Source organism: Sus scrofa, chromosome 13 (assembly GCF_054392235.1).
Source record: "Sus scrofa isolate SSC_HxYL_T2T_F1_AM1 chromosome 13, Sscrofa_HxYL_maternal_Yorkshire_Landrace_v2.0, whole genome shotgun sequence".
In the NCBI taxonomy this organism is placed as follows: Eukaryota; Metazoa; Chordata; class Mammalia; order Artiodactyla; family Suidae; genus Sus; species Sus scrofa.
The window spans coordinates 167,295,675-167,315,691 of record NC_139395.1 but is presented as its reverse complement, the minus strand read 5'-3'; the positions used below and the strand labels follow the sequence as shown (position 1 = coordinate 167,315,691).

Here is a 20,017-nt window from a genome sequence, read left to right as displayed (position 1 = left end):
GCAGCAAAATAATGAGAGACGTGAACTTACTCTTATAAATATGACAAAAGCATATTTCAATGTTTTTGTTAAGGGTGAAATTTAAGAAGGCATCTCTTTTGAAGTGAGAAATCTGACCAGGATTCAGCTGTTTTTATTCGACATTTAGTGAGAATGTTTAACTAGAAGCATCAGGTTTCAGAAAGAATGGGGGATTAAGTATTTGAAAAGAAGAGATAAAACCCATTAGTCATAGATAATATAATCAAGAAAACTAAAAAACTATGTGTAGGAATTGATGAGAAAATATTCAAGTGGCTGGTTATAACATTAGTACACAAAAATCATGATTATTTTTTATAAACCATCAATGAACAGGGAAAATCCTCGTAGAAGTAACATTCGCAACAACAACAACAAATACTATTAAGGTCCTAGAATATATCTAATAAATGTTTCATGACCCAGATAGAGAAAATTATACAAATATTAAAAAATATTCCAGATGATCAACTAATGAAAATGTATGTCATATATGTGAATGAAGAGGCATTTTAAAAAAATATCAGTTCTCTCCCAAATGATCCAAAGATTCAGTGCAATCTCAATCAAAATCACCACAGGATTTGTAAATTTTGATAAGCTCATTCTAAAATATTTATTAGAAGAACAAACAGCCAAGTATACCTAAAATACTCATAAAAAAAAAAGGAAGGCAGCCTTGCCCTCGGAGAAGACAGAGTTATTATAATGCTAGATGAATTAAGACATTGTGATATAAATTAAGGGAAAACCAAACTATTCAATAGAATGGTCTAGAGAGCCCAGAAACATATCTGTACACAAATGGAAACAACAAATGAGAGACTTGGCATTTCACATTACTGGGGGAATGAGATTGTCTTCAATTTATGGTGATGGTTTTCCACACACAAATCAATTCACATGAATTTGTAACTTCAATGTCCAAAGCAAAACTTCAGAGTTTTTGTAAGAAAACATAAGACAGGAGTTCCCGTCGTGGCTCAGTGGTTAACGAATCCAACTAGGATCCATGAGGTTGTGGGTTTGATCCCTGGCCTTGCTCAGTGGGTTAAGGATCCTGCATTGCCGTGAGCTGTGGTGTAGGTTGCAGACGTGGCTCAGATCCCACGTTGCTGTGGCTCTGGAGTAGGCCAGCGTCTACAGCTCCGATTAGACCCCTAGCCTGGGAACCTCCATGTGCCGAGGGAGTGGCCCTAGAAAAGGCAAAAAAAAAGACAAAAAAAAAAAAAAAAAGGAAATGTAAGACAATATCTTGGAGTTCAATGGGTTAAGGCTCCAGTGTTGTCACTGCTGCAGTTTGGGATGCTGCTATGGCAAGTGTTTGACACCTGGTCCAAGAACTTCCACATGACACATGCATGGCCAAAAAAAAAAAAAAAAAAAAAAAAACATATAGGAAGATATCTTTATGTCCCATAAATCAAATATGATTTCAAGACATAATGATATTAACTATAAAAAATTTAAAATTCCACATTACTTCATAATGAGTCATTCGAATGTATATGCACACTAAAATTTTATTTAAACAATATGGTTGCTTTTTACATTACAAGGTAGGCAGTTCATAGACTATAATAAGCTGATTTCAAAACACTTTCAATAATAAATAATCTTACAGGGCAAATAAAAGTATTCTATGAATATTCAATAATTATCTCTAAAGAAAATTATTTAAGTAGCATGCACATGGAATAATAGAAAAAGGACTCACACACATGTAGTAGAAATGGTACTTTTTTCATTGTTGTTGTCCTGGCATCAAATATGTATTTTCTTTCCGATCAATTTTTTCATCTCAAAAAATTCCACCTTACACATATGCAGTTGTATCCCATCTTATTTGTTTTCTGCTTTTGTATGTCTTCCAAAAGCAGCAGATGGTCACATAAATGCTCAAATAAATGACCTTACGCATATTAGTTTTCAACCTATTAATTTAAAAAAGAACACATACCAATGAATGTGCTTAATTCAAAAATGAGTTTTTAGAAATTATTTTCTCAGCTCTAATGCATTTTGGTAACATACCTCACTTATGATTACTTAAAATGTTGCCATCTCATTACTTATACCAAAGTCAATCTAAAAATATAGAGATAGCATTGCTCTTTCTTCCAGCAGTGTTGGCAAGTACTTTACTGCCATTTGCAGCAATGTGAATATTTTGCTTAATGAAATAAGTCTGACAAAGACAAATAGTATATGATATCACTTATATGTGGAATCTAAAAAATAATACAAATGAATGTCCATCCAAAATAGAAACAGACCCACAGATATAGAAAACAAACATGTGGCTACAAAAGGGGAGAGGGGACGAGAGACAAATTAAAGGTATGAGATTAAGAGATACAAACTACTATATATAAAATAGATAAGCAACAAGGATATACCAAATAGCCCAAGGAATTATACCCATTTTCTTATAACAGCCTATACAAACTACTATATATAAAATAGATAAGCAACAAGGATATACCAAATAGCCCAAGGAATTATACCCATTTTCTTATAACAGCCTATGTTGGAGTATAATCTGCAAAACACTGAATCACTATATTGTAGACCTGAAACTAACACAATATTGTAAATCAATTGTATTTAATTAAAAAAAAAGTAAATTAAGATCCACAGAACTGATATTTCAAAATGCCACTTGTTATATTAATCTCATGTGCAGTCTGCCTAAGGATTGTCCAAACATTAAAAACCAAATGGGGTTGGTAAATTGGTGGTCCTTATAACACCTGTCAGCACTCATAAAACATCTGCCCAGCTTTATGTTTTACATAAAGCAAGTCAATCCTGCATGACTCTTCTTTTTCCAACTAGATCACAAACTTCTTAAAGTCAGAGGATCACTTTCTTTCTATTTTCCTCCCCTTGCAGTGCCTTGTGCCAAGTTGGCTCCACACATGATTAATTGAAAAAACCTAAAGTTGAAATTAATATTGTATTGTGACTTAACACAGTGCATAGAATTGGCATTTGTGTGGAACTCTCTTTACTCTCATTCCTCTTCAGTTATTCCATATGCAAATTCACTAAATGCATGTATTTAAAGAAGCTCCCTGAATGCAAACAGCTATTCTTTCAGACACATTATGGCCACCAAATAAAACATGTCTGCAGCTTTGTGTAAAGCATCCAAAAATAATATATGGGAAGCAATTTTTAGTTTCTAAGATGAGTGCACAGGAAATTTTGATGAAATTGTTTGAGTTATTGGCCCTTTACAAAATAGTCACAGAGGCATGGTTACATATTGAACAAGTACTGCTGATTAAAGCTGTATGGAGCTTTGAGTCCTTTTCGAAATAATTTGTTTAGTATTTTAGGTTTCAATCTTTGTGGTAAATAAGGATGCCCTTTCCTTAAAAGATAAAATTTTTGTTTCATATCTTGCATCAGTACATTGAGAGTAAAGCTGCTACTGCATCTTTTTCCTGAGTGATAAGTCACTTGGGCTTTCACCAGTGGATCTGTGCTTATACAAATACTCTGAAACATAATCTAGCACTAGTATTAGTTTACCTAAAAGACATCCCTTCTTTATGATTTTTATTCCTTTTTTTTTTTTTTTTTTTTTTTTTTTTTTTTTGTCCTTTTAGAACCACACCCGTGACATAAGGAGGTTCCCAGACTAGGGGTCAAATTGGAGCTATAGCTGCTGGCCTACACCACAGCCACAGCAATGCAGGATCCAAGCCGTGTCTGCGACCTACACCACGGCTCATGGCAATGGCAGATACTTAACCCACTGAGCGAGGCCAGGAATCAAACCTGCATCCTCATGCATGCTAGTCAGATTTGTCTCTGCTGAGCCATGACAGGAACTCTTATAATTTCTAATATCTTCAAAAGACAGACATACAGAAACTAGAGTCTGTAATACTCAAAAATATAGACTTTGCCTGCCAGATGTAATCAAACATTATGAATTCTATTTTCTGTATCAATAGCTTTAAATGAAATTCTTCACAAATAGAATGACAGTAGAAAGTCTGCCTCCTTCTGCATTGCTTAGCATAAAATTCCTTAGACTCTAGTCTGCATTCTTTCAGCATCTTTTACAGCTACAAGAAAAACCAACAGCACCTCCACCAACAAAGAAATGAACAGTGAACCCTGAAATTCATACCATGTTTATTTTGATAAGAGATCTGTATTCATTTCAATGAAATTTTGACAAGAAATGGCAGCAACAATGAGTTCATTTCCTTGATTTTTTAACCTAAAAAACCTAAGAGCTTACCCTTTAACAGAAAGATATTTCTCTGATCATTTCATTAAATTTTAGCTAGGAAGAAATGTTTCTCATTTTCATACATGTGGAGGAACAGCTTACACAAAAAACATTTACCCTAAGAATTAAATTTTATGGATCAACTCTTACTGTTGCTTCCAAGATCTAATGTTAGCATTCATATTTTGAAGGAATTTTAAGTGTTATCTGCTAATAACCATTTATTTTATTGATGTCAAATATACTAAATCATCCTTCATTTGATATGCAAATATTTCTTCTATGCAGTGACTACATAAGATACGCGGATGTTTCACATTTAAATTGTAAGCAGAGACAAATATTTCAGCAGAATTGCCTGTTTTGATTCTCTAAAAATTGTTTAGAAAATCTCCCTTTAATGGCATCATATTTGGTACTGAATCTGGAAGATAATTTAAAAGGAAAAAAAGAAAAAGAAAACAAGGGTTAGAGAAACAAAAGATGTTTTGATAAGTACAAAACTTTTCAACCTGAACTATGAATCATCCAATTTGATATAAGTTGCCTTCAAGAAGAAAAACAGTGGAAAACAAACCAAAAAAAAAAAATCTTATTTTCAATAAGTGAAGACTCTATGATATAAAGTTAGGAATTTCTAAACTACTGAATAGAGTTTCAGTGTCCTCAATATATCAATCATTACAAGAAAATGTTTGGAATTAGTTCTGACAAGAAAAGACTAAATGGGGGCCATTTTGCTACTATATCCCACAGACTAAAAGGTTCTGAAGCTACAATTTGGGGTAATTATTTTTATTACATTTTTCACATTTATGAAAGGACTCATAGCAGGTTATTTTAAATATAACAAACTCCACAGTACATTAAGTATTTGCTTAAAGATTATTTTCTATTTGTCATAAATCAGGTAAAACTTTGATAAGAATGGCAATTTATCAAAAGTAGAGATCTAGGAGTTCCCGTCGTGGCGCAGTGGTTAACGAATCCGACTAGGAACCATGAGGTTGTGGGTTCAGTCCCTGCCCTTGCTCAGTGGGTTAATGATCCGGCGTTGCCGTGAGCTGTGGTGTAGGTTGCAGACGCGGCTCGGATCCTGCGTTGCTGAGGCTCTGGCGTAGGCCAGTGGCTACAGCTCCGATTAGACCCCTAGCCTGGGAACCTCCATATGCCGCGGGAGCAGCCCAAAGAAATAGCAAAAAGACAAAAAAAAAAAAAAAAAAAAAAAAAAAAAAGTAGAGATCTGGTAAGTTGGAATATATGGAGTTAAGATTCAGTTTCCGATTTCATTTACAAACACTTTTCCTCAAGAGATCTACCTCTGTGAAATGTGTCAGAATACAGAATACAATTAGCCATCTAATTGTACTTTGTACTTAGTAGGATAGGCTAATTTAAAAGATCTTATCATTTTTTTCACCTAACAAAAAATTTTCACGGATTACCTAACATGTACTAGGTACTAAATGGGAAAAGTTGAGATACAGAGGTGAATAAAGTAAATAAGACATGGTGGTACTCAGTTTAGTAGAGGAAATAGACAAATAATCAATAACTAATATACAATGTAACAGTGTTCTTTACATGTGTTATAAATAGAATAGGAGTCAGGGATATTTTCTTTGCAGGAGAGAATATTTTTAGCTGGATCTTAAAGCATGAACAGAAGGGGGAGGGACAATATATGGGTAGGAGATTAAGAAGTATAAACTATTATGTACAAAATAGGCTACAAGGATATACTGTACAACACAGGGACTATAATGAACATTTTATAATAATGATTAATGGAGCAGAACATTTAAAATTGTGAATCACTAGACTAGACACCTGTAATTATATAATCGTACATCAACTATACTTGAATAAAAAAATCATCAACTGGGTCACTGTGCTATAGAGCAGAAATTGACAGAACACTGTAAATCAATTATAATAGAAAATATAAAAATCTTTAAAAAATTGTCAAAAAAAAGGATGAACATCAGTTCACTAAGTAGAAAAGAAAGGAAACTATCTTCAAAGAGAAGAGCGAGTATAAAGACATAATGAGGTTGAAAGCATGACAGATAAAGAGAATAGTGACTATTTACCATATGAGGTCAAAGACAATACAGAAATGTTAAGAAAACAAATTGGAAAGAGGTTTGGGACCATATTATCAAAAACCCCTTTACGAACCCCTATGTTCCTGTCCTTTGGAGTAAAAGACTTTTGCTTTAGTCTCTCAGGCCTCCCTTGAGTCTCAAAAGACTGGCTCAAGAGTTAATGATTAGGAAATGTGAAGATATAGAACAAAGAATAGCTGTTGGGCTGGGAAACTGTTAACAGTTTAGACTGTAAATCCTCCACATAGTAGAATCGCTGAACTCACAGTTCCCTGAAAGATATAGATAAAGGCCTATTACACATTCCTAAGTTGTTTTTACAGGAGGAAAACCCCCACTAAATGAAAACTGCTGACCGCTTAAAACATAGACCCTAGACTGGCTGAAACCAGGTTGATGATGCTTGACTCTTCACCTTAATGCCAACCAATCTGAGAACTGTGCACGAATTAATCATGCCCCCTGCAGCCCCCTCCTTCACACTGTCTTTAAAAGCCTACCCTGAAAGCCATCAGGGAGTTTGGGTTTTTTGAACATGAGCTGCCTGTTCTCATTATTTGGCTCCCTGTAATAAACACTGCACTTTCCTTTACCACAACCTGATGTCAATAGATTGGCTTTATTGCGTGTGGGCAAGTGGACCCAAGTTTACTTTGGTAACATTATGAATGGTCTTTTCAGCTATGCTAAAGGGCTTGTCCTTCATCCTTTACAGACAGGGATCCAGAAATGTTGAGGACAAAGAAGGACATTACATGAAATACAGCTTTTCATTTAAAAAAATGAAAAAAAATTGAGGATTGACTGAAAAGGAGTTTGGAGGCAAAGAACTACTATGTTTCATAATAGTCCTAGTGAGAGTAGGGGTGATTGGCAGTGGAAACAAGACAGAATTCATTTTAGAGACACTTAAGTAAACAAAGTACCATTTGGATATGGTAGGTTGGTACCATTTAACTGGTAGATTATTGAGAGAATGGAATTAAGGGTGACTCAAGTGTGTCTAGCTGAGCTGTTAAGAAGATGATATTGCCATTAACCAAAATAGGAAATCTAGGAAAAGCAGAAGCTTTCCAAAAAAAATGTTTGCCTTTTTTTTTTCTTTTGTCTTTTTTAGGGCTGCACCAAAGGCATATGGAGTTTCTCAGGCCTGGGGTCATATTGGAGCCATAGCCGCCAACCTACACCACAGCCACAGCATCAGATCCAAGCCACATCCATGACCTATACCACAGCTTGCAGCAACACCAGATCCTTTAACCCACTGAGCAAAACCAGGGATCAAACCCACATACTCATGGATACTAGTCAGGTTCTTAACCAGCTGAGCCACAATGCAAACTCCAAGTTTGCTTTTATTTAGACAAAATACAATGGAATATAATTTCAAAGAAAGCAATAATTTATTTTTTAGGGCTGCACCCATGACAGCAATAATTTAAGATAAATTTATTATTCTAATAGTTTTTGTTTTAAAGTGAGGAACAACTTAGTGACTTCATTTAAGACATTTACTTGTCTTAAAAAAACTAAGTCAGAGTTCCTATTGTGGCACAGTGGAAATGAATCCAACTAGGAACCATGAGGTTTCGAGTTCGATCCCTGGCCTCGCTAAAGGATCCGGTATTGCCGTGAGCTGTGGTGCAGGTCACAGATGAGGCTTGGATCTGGCATTTCTGTGGTTCTGGCATAGGCCGGCAGCTATAGCTCCAATTAGACCCCTAGCCTGAGAACCTTCATACACCATGGGCGTGGCCCTAAAACAACACAAGACCAAAAAAAGAAGTCACAAATTATGTATAACATGTAAAGTGAAACTAGTAAGTGTACTGAAATTTAAGAAATATATAAATATTAAAGTGAAATTCTAAAGAAAAAAGGGGTATAAGAAAAATTAATAGGTTTTTAAAAACCAAGTACAATATTTATAAATGAAAAACAGAGGCATTTAAATTGTAAACTTGGTTGATGGATTAAAAAATAGTTAAACATAACAAAGGACAAAATTAGTTGTCTGCAAGATAGATATGAAAAAATTGTCCAGAATGCAAACCAGAGATAAAAACAGATAGAAAAAATAAAAAGAAGACAAGGAAAACAAAACACAAAAATTCAATATACATATAAAGGGAGTTACCAGAAAGAAAATAAAGAGAATGATGAAGAGAGAATATCTGAAAAGAAATATCTTGATAAGGTAAGCTGCCACATTGTGGCAGGAACATAGGGTGGCCTCTAGCTGAGAATGATCATTGTCAATAGTCAATAAGGGAACAAGAACCTCTCCCCCACAACCTCAAGGAACTGAATTCTGGTAACAATCACAGGAGGTTAGATAAGAACTCCAAGCTCCCTAAAGGGACATAATCTGGACAACACCTTGTTTGCTGCCTTGTGAGACCCTGAGCAGAGGACCCAGCTAAGAGGTGCCCTTGACTCTCAAAAACTGTGAGATGATATACGAAAGGATGGAAGGAGAGTGGCATCAAACTCTCCACCAGCAGAAATAAGGACGGTGAGATCCCCATTGTTAAGATGTTCATACATAAAGTGGATGACTACTCAGTGGGGATGGTAGAAAATATGTGAACATTAAGAGTGAAATAAATTGATACCTCTAGTAACACTTCGAGATGTCTCACCATATCTAAGCCTCAATCCAGAAGCTTCTCCATGAAAGGTATGCAGAATCCGTATAAATTCAGACCAAGCCTTCTTGGTCACATCTCAGAAAAAAATGCCAGTATCTAACATGTTGTGCCCCAAATCCTGGCATATGCCTTGGTTGTTTATATCCTTTCACTCTAAAAATATTCTAGATCCCTGATACAGAGATTTGCCAATACTGTCAAAATGAATGACCATGTATTGAACACCTACTATGTGCTATACTGCTTGTTGATTTTATTTCATACTTTAAGTATAATTATTAAAGTCATATAAGTCATAATAAATCATGTTCACTCTAGAATGTGCTTGCTGCATGTATCATGGCCAAGACACAATCCTATCCTAGAAAAGCAGTGCAGCTTCCCCATGAAATTATCTTGCATAGGTAGATAAATTATGCTCATGGTTTGTGAATAGTTCCACCTGATGCTCACTTTAAGCCAACCTTGGATCTTGCCCTAATAACTGTAGAAGTGGGCCAAAGAGATCTTCCAACATGAGACACAGAAGCGAAAGTGTCAATCCACATCTGGGATCTGCAGTGATGGAAGAAGTAGGATATTATTATTTGACATTTTTTCATTCAAACTGCTGGCAAGCACCATACAAACAGATGCTGAATACACAGCAATCTAGTTAACAGCATGGGGTATTTTTCTGAAAAGAATAGCGATTACTGTCAATTTAAATAAGCCCTTTGCTAGTAGAGAACATTTTAAAAATATATAATCAGAAGGCACATTAAGATTATTTATAAAATCTATACAACATAAAAAAATCATGCAACAATATTCATGTACCCACCTCCACAGTTAAAGATACTGACTTTTTCTCCTCTGATATAATTATGAGTCTGAGAAGTGCCTTGGTAGAAGGCTCCAAATACAAGATGAGTCAATTAAAAAAGGCCAAGACCTGGTGTAAAGTAGAGAACAAAATGTCTATGCTGACCTGTGTCCCATTCTTCTTACCTATGACACTCTCTCTAGTTCCAAAATTAGCTCATCTTTTAAACACAACTTATAGTTCAATATAATAGCACTCTTTGTCCTCTTGTGAATATGGATTACAGATGCCTCTATCTACACGAACCTAATCTCCCCATATCAGACCTACCGTTAAGCTCCCTGATCATGGATTCCCCACATTCTATATTCTATCCCATTCTCTAAGCTCAGGAGTACCAGACTGCAACAGTAATATCAGGAGTAATGGTGAAGCACTGGAAAATTGTGGAAGACATTGGAACTTGTCTTATTCCTTTCAGGCTTCTACAACAAAAATACCCTAGACTGGATGGATGGCTTCAGCAAACATTTATTTCTCACAGTTCTAGAAGCAGGGAAGTCCAAGGTGAAGGTGCCAGCAGATTCTGGTTCTGTTGAGGCCCACTTTCTGGTTCATACATGGCTGTCCTTTCTGTATCCTCACATGGCAGAAGAGAAAGGCCCCTGGGGTCTCTTTTGTAAGGGTATGAATCTCCTGCATGAGGAGTTCATTCTCATAACCTAATCACCTACTAAAAGTTGAACTTCCACAATGGGGCGGGGCGGGGGGTGCTGTCAGGATTTCCACATGTGAATTTGGTGGGGGTAGAAACACATCAGTCCATAGCAAAACCCCAGCCCCAAAGTATTTAAAATATATGATGTCTCTGATAGGGGATATATTAGTTTCCTATGGCTGCCATAATAAATTACCTCTAGCTTGGTGTTTTCAAATAATAGAAATGTATTTTCTCATAGTTCTAAAGTTCAGAAGCCTGAAATCAAGGTGTCTGCCAGGCTCATTCTCCCTTTGAAGACTCCAAGGGAGAAGCCATCCCTTACTTCTTTCAGCTTCTGGTGAATACAGGTATCCCTTGGCTTGTGGCCACATCACTCTGTAGTCACCTTGTTTTATCCTCTTCTGTCTCAAAACTCCCTCTGCCTCTCAGCTATACTAATACATGTGATTGCATTTAGGACTCACCTGGATCATCCAGGCTAAGCTTAATCATGTCTTTGCCATAATAGGTAATATTCACAGGTTCTAGCGATTAGGATACAGACACATCTTTTTGGGAATCATCATTCAGCCTACTGCAGAGGATGATCACTTGACTGCCTAGAGGAGAATCATTAACAAATATCAACAAAACTCTAGCCAGAGCCTTCAGACACAAAACTTAGACAGAGCTGCTGGATCCCCCTCATAGAACTTCCTAAAACCTCTCCACAATCTGTCACTGGAACCAGTCTCCCCCTAAATAACTCCAGCATGCTGGTGCCAGAAATAGTAAAATAACTGACATGTAGGAGATCTATTTTTTAAGATAATCTCATTTTTTAAACACCTTTTCTGTCTGGCTTGTAATTTTATAACATAAACATAATTCATGGACTTTTATTTTTTGCTCAGAAAAATAAGTTTGTTTCTGTGATAATACTTATTACCATGATTACTGAGATTCTCATCTATTGATTCATGGCAGATACTTAATTTTTTAAAATTAATTCTGCTATTAGAAAAAGCATTTAACCTCTGGGTTTAAGTTTCCTCAGCTACTAACACCATTCAACTATATGCTTTATTACATTATAGGAAATATAGAATAAACTAGTTTAGGGGGAATTAATAATGGCTGAAAATAATGAAAATTAATGGAAAATATAGAGTCTTGTATTCAAGAATATATATACATATAACATAATATTTTGAAATAACCAGATACTAAACAAAGAAAACATCTTAAAAGAACCCATAGAAAAAGGATAGGTCATCTTCAAGCAAACAAAAACAAACAGAATACTGCTCATTAGCAGTAATAGAGGAAGGAAACAATGAATCTTCTAATGCTGAGTTAAAATATTCAACCTAAAATTCTATGTTTAGATAAACTACAGTTCAGAAGTAAAGAAAAAGAAAAACACTATCCAATTTTTAAAAATAACCACTCATACAAACTTAGTTAAAAAATGATTAGGAGACATAATGCAGGAAGAAAAGTTAGCAACTTATGCTAATAAAGGAAGAAGTAGGATGCAACAAGCGGTGGTAAGCAAGAAATTAGCAAGCATGAACAAATCTAATCAAGCATTAATTATTCAAAAACTAACAGTAATTACAGATGGAGGGATTAAAAATAAGGAGCAAAAAAGTGATAGCTAATGTGTTTCTATGTACTAGAAATTCTTTACAGTGTTTTTAATATATTAATTAGTTTAATTCTCATAATAAATCTATGGGATAGTTAATATAATATCCTCACTAACAGATGAATAAACCAGGCCAAAGTAGACTATGCAACTTGCCTAAGAAATCACAACTTGCAAACAGCAGACCCAGAATTTCATCTAAGGAGTCTATACTCTTCATTAGTACCTTGTACTGCCACTATGGATTACTAACATAGAAGAGATATCTGCCAATTAGATTAAGACAGTTTAAACCATACAGCTGTTTAATATCTTTTCTGTAATTTGCTCACTCATTATTCCCTCCAGGGAAGAAAAACAAGCCCACTGCAGCATGTGTAAAATACAAGGGTGCAGGCTATGGGGACATTCAGAAACATACATATACATACACACATACATGCACACACACACACATACACCATATACTACACACTGCAAATCATCTGAACAATGTATCAGCTGACATATTAATGTCATATTCTATTACATTTTGAGAAAATTAAAAGAGTAATTTGTGTTACATAGAAGTATTTATGTGAAAGTCCAAATAAAAAATATTTATTTTATTTAATGATACTGGCATCAAAAAGAAGTCAGTATGTGGTCCCCTCTCACACGTGGCGAGAGAGTGACTACAGGATTCATAATAGGAACACTTAGTAAACCCACCTCCATGCTCTCTCCCCAAAGCAAATTTATAAAACACATTCTATTTTTTATTAATCAATTTGTTTTCGTAACTTAAAAACATCTTGTAATTTGATCCATCTCCAGTTTTGACAGTACAAATTTAACTTTGTAAGAAGCAATTCACTCATCACAAGGAGAGGAACCCAGTCAATGAAGGAGCAACAGAGTTCAGAAAACAGAGAAGAAAATCAAAGAGGAAGGTGTCTCTCTGCTTTAGACCTATTTACTCTTATAGTTAAATCATTCTATTTCTCTTCTAATTCCTTAAATATAAAAATTACCAGACTAAAACTAGAATATGTTCTTATTGTGAAGGAAGGAAGAAAGGAAGGGAAGGAAAGGAGGGAGGAAGGGAGGAAGAAAAAAACCACATAATTTATGAATGCTCCAAAGTGTTCAGAAATTTGAATAGATCCAACTTCCTAATACATGTAATCCTATATTTTTACTCCCTCCCCCTTTATATCTTTTTCCTCCATTGCTAGTTTAGCAATTTTTTTTTCTCTCCCTTAAAATCCACAGTGGTAACTAATTTATACACAGATACCCAAATACATAGCCCAGAAATACTTCGGCAGTAACTCAGTGGTATAATCTATGTGTCCAGTTTCTAGAGTGTATGCTCACACCCAAGCTTTCCAGCCTGCAGGATCTTTGTGGAACTGCAATGGGGAGTTTCAATACTAGGTTAACTCAGATGCAGTTGTATTTCAGAAAAGGAAAGGTGAATACAGAAGAAAGAAGAGGAAGAAGGGGAGATAGGAAACTGTGTGTGTTACAACTCTCTGCAATATAAACTGTTTTAACTAAATCAGAGACAGCATATTAGAATTAAATAAAACCACAAATTATACCCTGGAGATGATTTAGTAGAAAAGATTTGCAAAAGTAATGGAACCAATGTTACCACTTACCGGTTGTGTGAAAACGGAAAAACACCTTAATGTCTCTGAGTTTAATTTATAATTGGTCGAAAGGAGAAAATAATATAATCTATACCACTGAGATATTATTTAGCCAATTAGGGGTGAATGAGACCATGTATATGAAAGTGATTCAATACTGTGATATTCTAAAGATACTTGTTTATGGCCACTGTTATATTTTGTTGTGAAAATAAATGCATGTTTTAAAGAGGATTAAGTTACTTGTAAACCATTTTTTTAATCACTCATTGAGTTTATTCTTGAGTTGCTTCATAAAACATAAATGAATTATTTAAACTATTGATTCACTATTTTTCCCATTGCCCTCTTTTTTTTTTCTTTCACACCATTAAGGAGAACAAACAAGCTGACTCAAGTACTGTAAACCCCAGCCTGGGTACTAGTTTAGTCATCACTTCATATGTAGATATCATTTGGAATTAGGCACAATTCTTTTCTACATTTTGTAAATAAACTATATAATTTTAAAAACTAAAAAAAAAATTTTTTTTGTGTTTTTAGGGCCGCACTGGCAGCATATATAGGTTCCTAGGCTAGGGATTGAATCGGAGCTGCAGCTGCCAGCCTATGCCAGCCACGGCAATGCCAGATCCAAGCTAGATCCTTAACCCACTGAGCAAGGTCAGGGATCAAACCTGCATCCTAATGGATACTAATCAGATTCTTTTCTGCTGAGCCAAAACCAGAACTACAAAAACTGAAGATTTCTTTGCAGGTAATATACATGCATTGCTTGGGAGAATAGCATGTATGTATTAAGCCTTTTAATTATATACAATAAAGTTCCAACAATATTAATAAGCAATTCCTCCTGAAAAAAAGGCACTAATGTGCTCACTACTTTTTCTGCTGATTCCTTTAGCTGGCCTGCCTTTATCATCTCCAAGTTTCACTTTGCTTTTCTTTCACTCACCATATAAGGAGCTATTTATGTCCTTCAAGAACCTAGCCATTTTGATAGAAAGGGCTGGCTTCCTGCTAGTATCACCAGAGACATTCTCCTCAGGAATTCAGATTTCCAACTCTGCTGCACTCAAGTTAATGCAAATAGAAGCCAATAAACCTCTGTCCTTTTAATCCAGCAGCAGGACCCCAACAGTTGTTCCCAAAGAGCCCACATGACTACCCACAGCATCGGTACTACTTACCTACTCTACTAAGAAATACAGCAGTCTGTGTTTTTCTTTTTTTTTAGTACTTACTGTCTTACAATAGGCATTTCCTTTTTCTCAAAAGTACTGAACTTCTTTCAATAAGACAAATATATAAAAGATTTAGGGATATACTTTTTAAATTACTTATTTTTAAAATATAGTCTCTACCCTCAAACTGTCCATTATCTGAGCAGAAAAACAAACAATAAAAATCATTACAATAAAACAGAACAATAGATATGTCCACAGGGGACAATAATAGCCCCGGGTTGTTGTTGCAGGTGTTTTGTTATTTTGCTTTGTCTTTGAGGTAGGGAGATTTGTCAGGTATCTCACAGAATGCAGTATTTAAATTTCAATGTGAAATGTGAATAGAAATTTTCTGATAGGAAAGGAGTTTCAAGAAAATGTCTATTCCTGATTCCAACAGATCCTCTAGAAGTAAAGAACATGAGAGTCCAAGTTAAAAGTACTCACTGAGAACTCCCACCCAACAGATGAAAAGAGTTCACATCAAGACACATATCACAATGTCTCAGGAAACTGGCAAGAAAGAGAAGACATTGATGTATCCAGAGAGAAAGAAACAGGTCACATACAAAAGAAAAGAAATAAAAATGACATCCAGTTTCTCAAATGTTTTAAGAATCTAGAAATTGATTTGAAAGAAAGTGATTTCCAACTTAGTATTCCACACTTAGCCACAATATCAATCAAATGTGATGACAGAATTAAGATGTTTGGGATACATAAGAGATGGAAAAGTTTAGCCATCTTGTACCATATCCTAGGAAGCTGCAAAACCACTTGCCTGACAGAAAAAATAAATAAATAAATAAATAGATAAATAAATAAATAAATAAGAGAGATGAAGTTGTAGGATAAAGGCAGCAAGGTATTCAACACAAGAAAAGAGAAGAGAATCCAAACAATGATAGTAAAGGCAGATCCCAGGGGAAATGACATGGTGTGGCCCTGGGGAAGGACTGGTACACACTCGAGCAGGAAGTCAGGAAGCTCCAAAGACAAAGAAATCAGATGAAAAGATATATATACTGAGATCTCAAACTGACTGAAAAGATTGAGATTTTAAACAAAGTGTGAATGAGCTTATAATAAAGTACTCAGAAAATTAAGCAAAGACAAGCTGAGATTATTTAACTTCACAAAAACAAAATGGCTCAGGTGTAAATAACATGTACATGTTCATAATAATGCAAGAACATGGAATACTGATCAGAACAAAATTACCATTTAACTGTATTGGAAGGAAGGGAACTGAACTGCACGGTGCAGGAGATATATAACCAAAGTACAATTCTTGTCTTTCAGAGTTCAAAGTAAATATATTATACATAAATATAGAAGACCTTTTAAAATAGTGGATAAGAATGCATTTAGGGAATGTATTCTGGAAAACACAGAAAAGAACAATAAAAAGCATTTAAAAAATTGTTCCTAGGAAGTAGAAACAAGGAGTAGCAAGAAATGACAAAAGACTCATTTAATAGCAGAAATGTAGAATGATTTATCTCTTTATGTACATGCTTTATAACACAAACTTAAGTTTTAAAATAGCTATTTTGGGACTTATACATCAAGAGTGAAGCCATGGAGGGAGGGTAGCAACCAGGCAGTGAAGAGCTTTGTATGCCAATCCACGGCCTTTACAATTTAAATGTAAGTGTTGGCAAGCTACGAGATATTTTTTAAATAGTAGAGACCCATGATTATATTTGGAGTTTGGAAAGAGCACTCAGGTAGTGATATGGGAAGGAAACAAGAGGCAAGGAAATCAATTACGCATCAAACATAATCAAGTTAAGGAAAAACATAATAAAGCATGATAGACAATTAAATGTTGTTAATAAATCAGGAACTCTTATATATCACTGGAGGAAATGAGGAAAATTGTATAAACTCCCGGTTACGAGATAAGTAAGTTCTGGGGATGAAATACACAGCATGGTGACTATAGTTAATGATACTGTTTTGTATATTTGAAAGTTGCTGAGAAGGTAGATCTTAAAACTTCTCATCATAAGAATCTTAGAAAATAATGATGTTGAGCACATTTTCATGTACCTTTTGGCCATCTGTACTTATTCTTTGGAGAAATGTCTACTTTTTAAGTTTTATTGAAGTATAGTTGATTTACAAAGTTGTGATAATTTCTGCTGTACAACAAAGTGATTCAGTTATACATGCACACATATCCATTTTCTTTCAGATTCTTTTCCCACATAGATTATGACAGAAAATTGGGTGGAGTGCTCTGTGCTATACAGCAGGTCCCCATTGATCATTCCATATACCTCACTGTGCATATGCCATCCCAAACACCCAGTCCACCCCTCCCTTCCCACACCTGTTCCCTTTGGTAACCATAGTTTTTCAAAGTCTGTGAGTCTGTTACTGCTCTGCAAATAAGCTTCATTTGCATCCTTTTTTTTAGTTTCCCCATATATATGATATCATATGATATTTGTCTTTCACTGACTGACTTAGTAGGATAATTTCTAGGTCCATCCATGTTGCTGCAAATGCCATTATTTCATTCTTTTTTTCTCTATTTAGATTTTCTGCTTATTTTTTGACTGGATGGTTTGTTTTTCAATATTGAGCTGCATGAGCTGTTTGCGTATTTTGGAGATTAATTCCTTGTCAGTCACATCATTTGCAAATATTTATCTCCCATCTTGTGGACTGTCTTTTCACTTTGTTTCTGTTTTCCTTTGCTGTGCAAAAGCCTTTAAGTTTAATTAGGTCCCATTTGTTTACTTTTGGTTTTATTTTCATTACTGTAGGAGGGGGATCCGAACAGACATTGCTATGATTTATGTCAAAGAGTGTACATGAAAAGGAAGGCACTCAATGTCACTATTATTAGAGAAATAAAAATCAAAACTACAATATCACCTCATACTAGTCAGAATGGCCATCATCAAAATGTCTACAAATAACAAATGCTGGAGAGGGTGTGGAGAAAAGGGAACCCTCTTACACTGTTAGTAGAAATGTAAATGGGTACAACCTCTATGGAGAAAAGTAAAGAGGTTCCTTAAAAAACTAAAAATAGAACTACCATATGATCCAAAAATCCCACTCCTGGACATATATTTGAAGAAAACCCTAATTTGAAAAGATACTTGCACCCCAGTGTTCATCACAGCACTGTTTACAATGGCCAAGACATGGAAGCAACCTAAATGTCCATCAACAAAGAAATGGATAAAGAAGATGTGGTACATATATGCAATGGAATATATTATACATATACACAATGGAATATTTACTCAACCATAAAAAGGAACAAGGAAGTTCTCATGTGGCACAGTGGGTTAAGGATACAGCATTGCCACAGCGATGACACAGGTTGCAACTGTGACATGGGTTCAGTCTCTGGCCAGAGAACTACATGCCATGGGCACAGCGAAAAAAAAAAAAAAAAAAAAAACAGAAAAAAAGAATGAAATAATGCCATTTGTAGCAACATAGATGGACATAGATTATCATACTAAGTGAAGTCAGGCAGAGAAAGACAAATATGATATCACTTATATGTGAAATATAAAAAAAAAATGCAAAAGAAGTTACTTATAAAACAGGAACAGACTCACATACTTCAAAAACAAACTCACGGTTACCAAAGGAGAAAGATAGGGGGAATAAATTAGGAGTTTTGGATTAACATATACACAGTAATATAAATGAAATAGATAATCAACAAGGACATACTGTATAACATAAAGAACTCTACTCAGTATTCTGCAATAATTTATATGAGGAAAGAATCTGAAAAAGAACAGATATATGTATAAGTGAATCACTTTGCTGTACTCCTGAAACTAATACAACATTGTAAATCAACTATACTCCAATATAAAATAAAAGTTAAATATTAAAAAATAATAAAATATTTTAAAAATTTAAAGAATCTTAGAAAAAACTTCAACTAGATAAGCTGGATATTAAGTAAATGTACTGTGGTAATACATATATCAAATCGTTATGTTGGGCACCTTAAACAAAGTTATATGTGAACTATATCTTAAAACCAGGTGGAAGAAAGAACAAACCAATAGAAACACTGGCAAAAGATGTAAGCAGAAAATTCACTAAATAAAGAAATAGAAGTAGTAAGGAAAACATAAAAATAGAGTAAAAGATATTCAACTCACCATTAATCCCAAACATGGAAATAAAAATAATACCATTTTGACCAATTAGCATAAACAACAACAACAAAAGATAGACAACCTGGCTTTTATGAAAATAAGGGAACAGGCAATCTCAGACAGTTGCAGAAAGTTTAAATTGCTATAATCTTTCTGAAAGATAAGCAAAAATACTAAAGCCAAGAGATGACTTCTGATACAAAGTTCATTCCTCTGTTTACTCTTGATTTCTGCCCTTCTACAACTGCATTTTGGACATGGCTTTGGCACAGCAGTGCCACAATTTCACCCCAGCTCTCTAAAATCTCTCACTGCATCTCCCTTTGGCTAACTAGCTCCTCTTCCATTGTTCTAAATCCAAATTATCTAAATATGAATTGATCAGCATTGTTTGTGAGATAATACATTCCTGGTTGAACCCCTTCTATGCAGAGGAAGAAGGTTATTTGGTACAAACCTGACTACTCACTCTTTCAGCCTGGCCTGCAGGCTGGGAGAATTTACCAACAAGGAAGCTCAGGACAGGTGGTTGCCTGAATTATCACTCAGAGATTAAGTATTGAGAATGTGTTGTAATTAGGAAGACAGACTCAGGGGCCAAAGTTTTGTAGCACCTAGTAGCTGGGTGACCTTGGGCAATACTTAACTTCTCTGACCTATTTCCTCAATTGTAAAATAGAAATAATAATAGCTACCTTCACGATCACATTGTTGAGAGAACAGCTGACATAAAAGATAATGCTTTCATTTATATAATAAACAGTCTAAAAGAAAAAATGATATTGGTCTGAAATATGGTGTAGGAAATAAAGAAATGT

General features: G+C 34.9%; 1 long non-coding RNA gene across 6 annotated transcripts in view; it reads right to left on the bottom strand.

Moving 5' to 3' along the window:
- LOC102158095 (uncharacterized) overlaps positions 1 to 20,017 on the bottom strand; it is an 899,417-nt gene that overhangs the window by 481,045 nt on the left and 398,355 nt on the right. The window contains exons 3-5 of one of the 6 annotated variants that reach the window (XR_014824909.1): positions 11,023 to 11,157; positions 9,856 to 9,966; positions 9,486 to 9,587 (exon numbers count right to left, since the gene is read on the bottom strand). The exons of 3 other annotated variants lie outside the window; for them this stretch is intronic. This is a non-coding gene — a long non-coding RNA (uncharacterized LOC102158095). Of the gene's footprint in view, positions 1 to 1,738; positions 1,956 to 9,485; positions 9,588 to 9,855; positions 9,967 to 11,022; positions 11,158 to 20,017 lie in introns of those variants that run through there. 2 more of the 6 variants (XR_014824906.1, XR_014824910.1) reach the window with 2 other exon arrangements.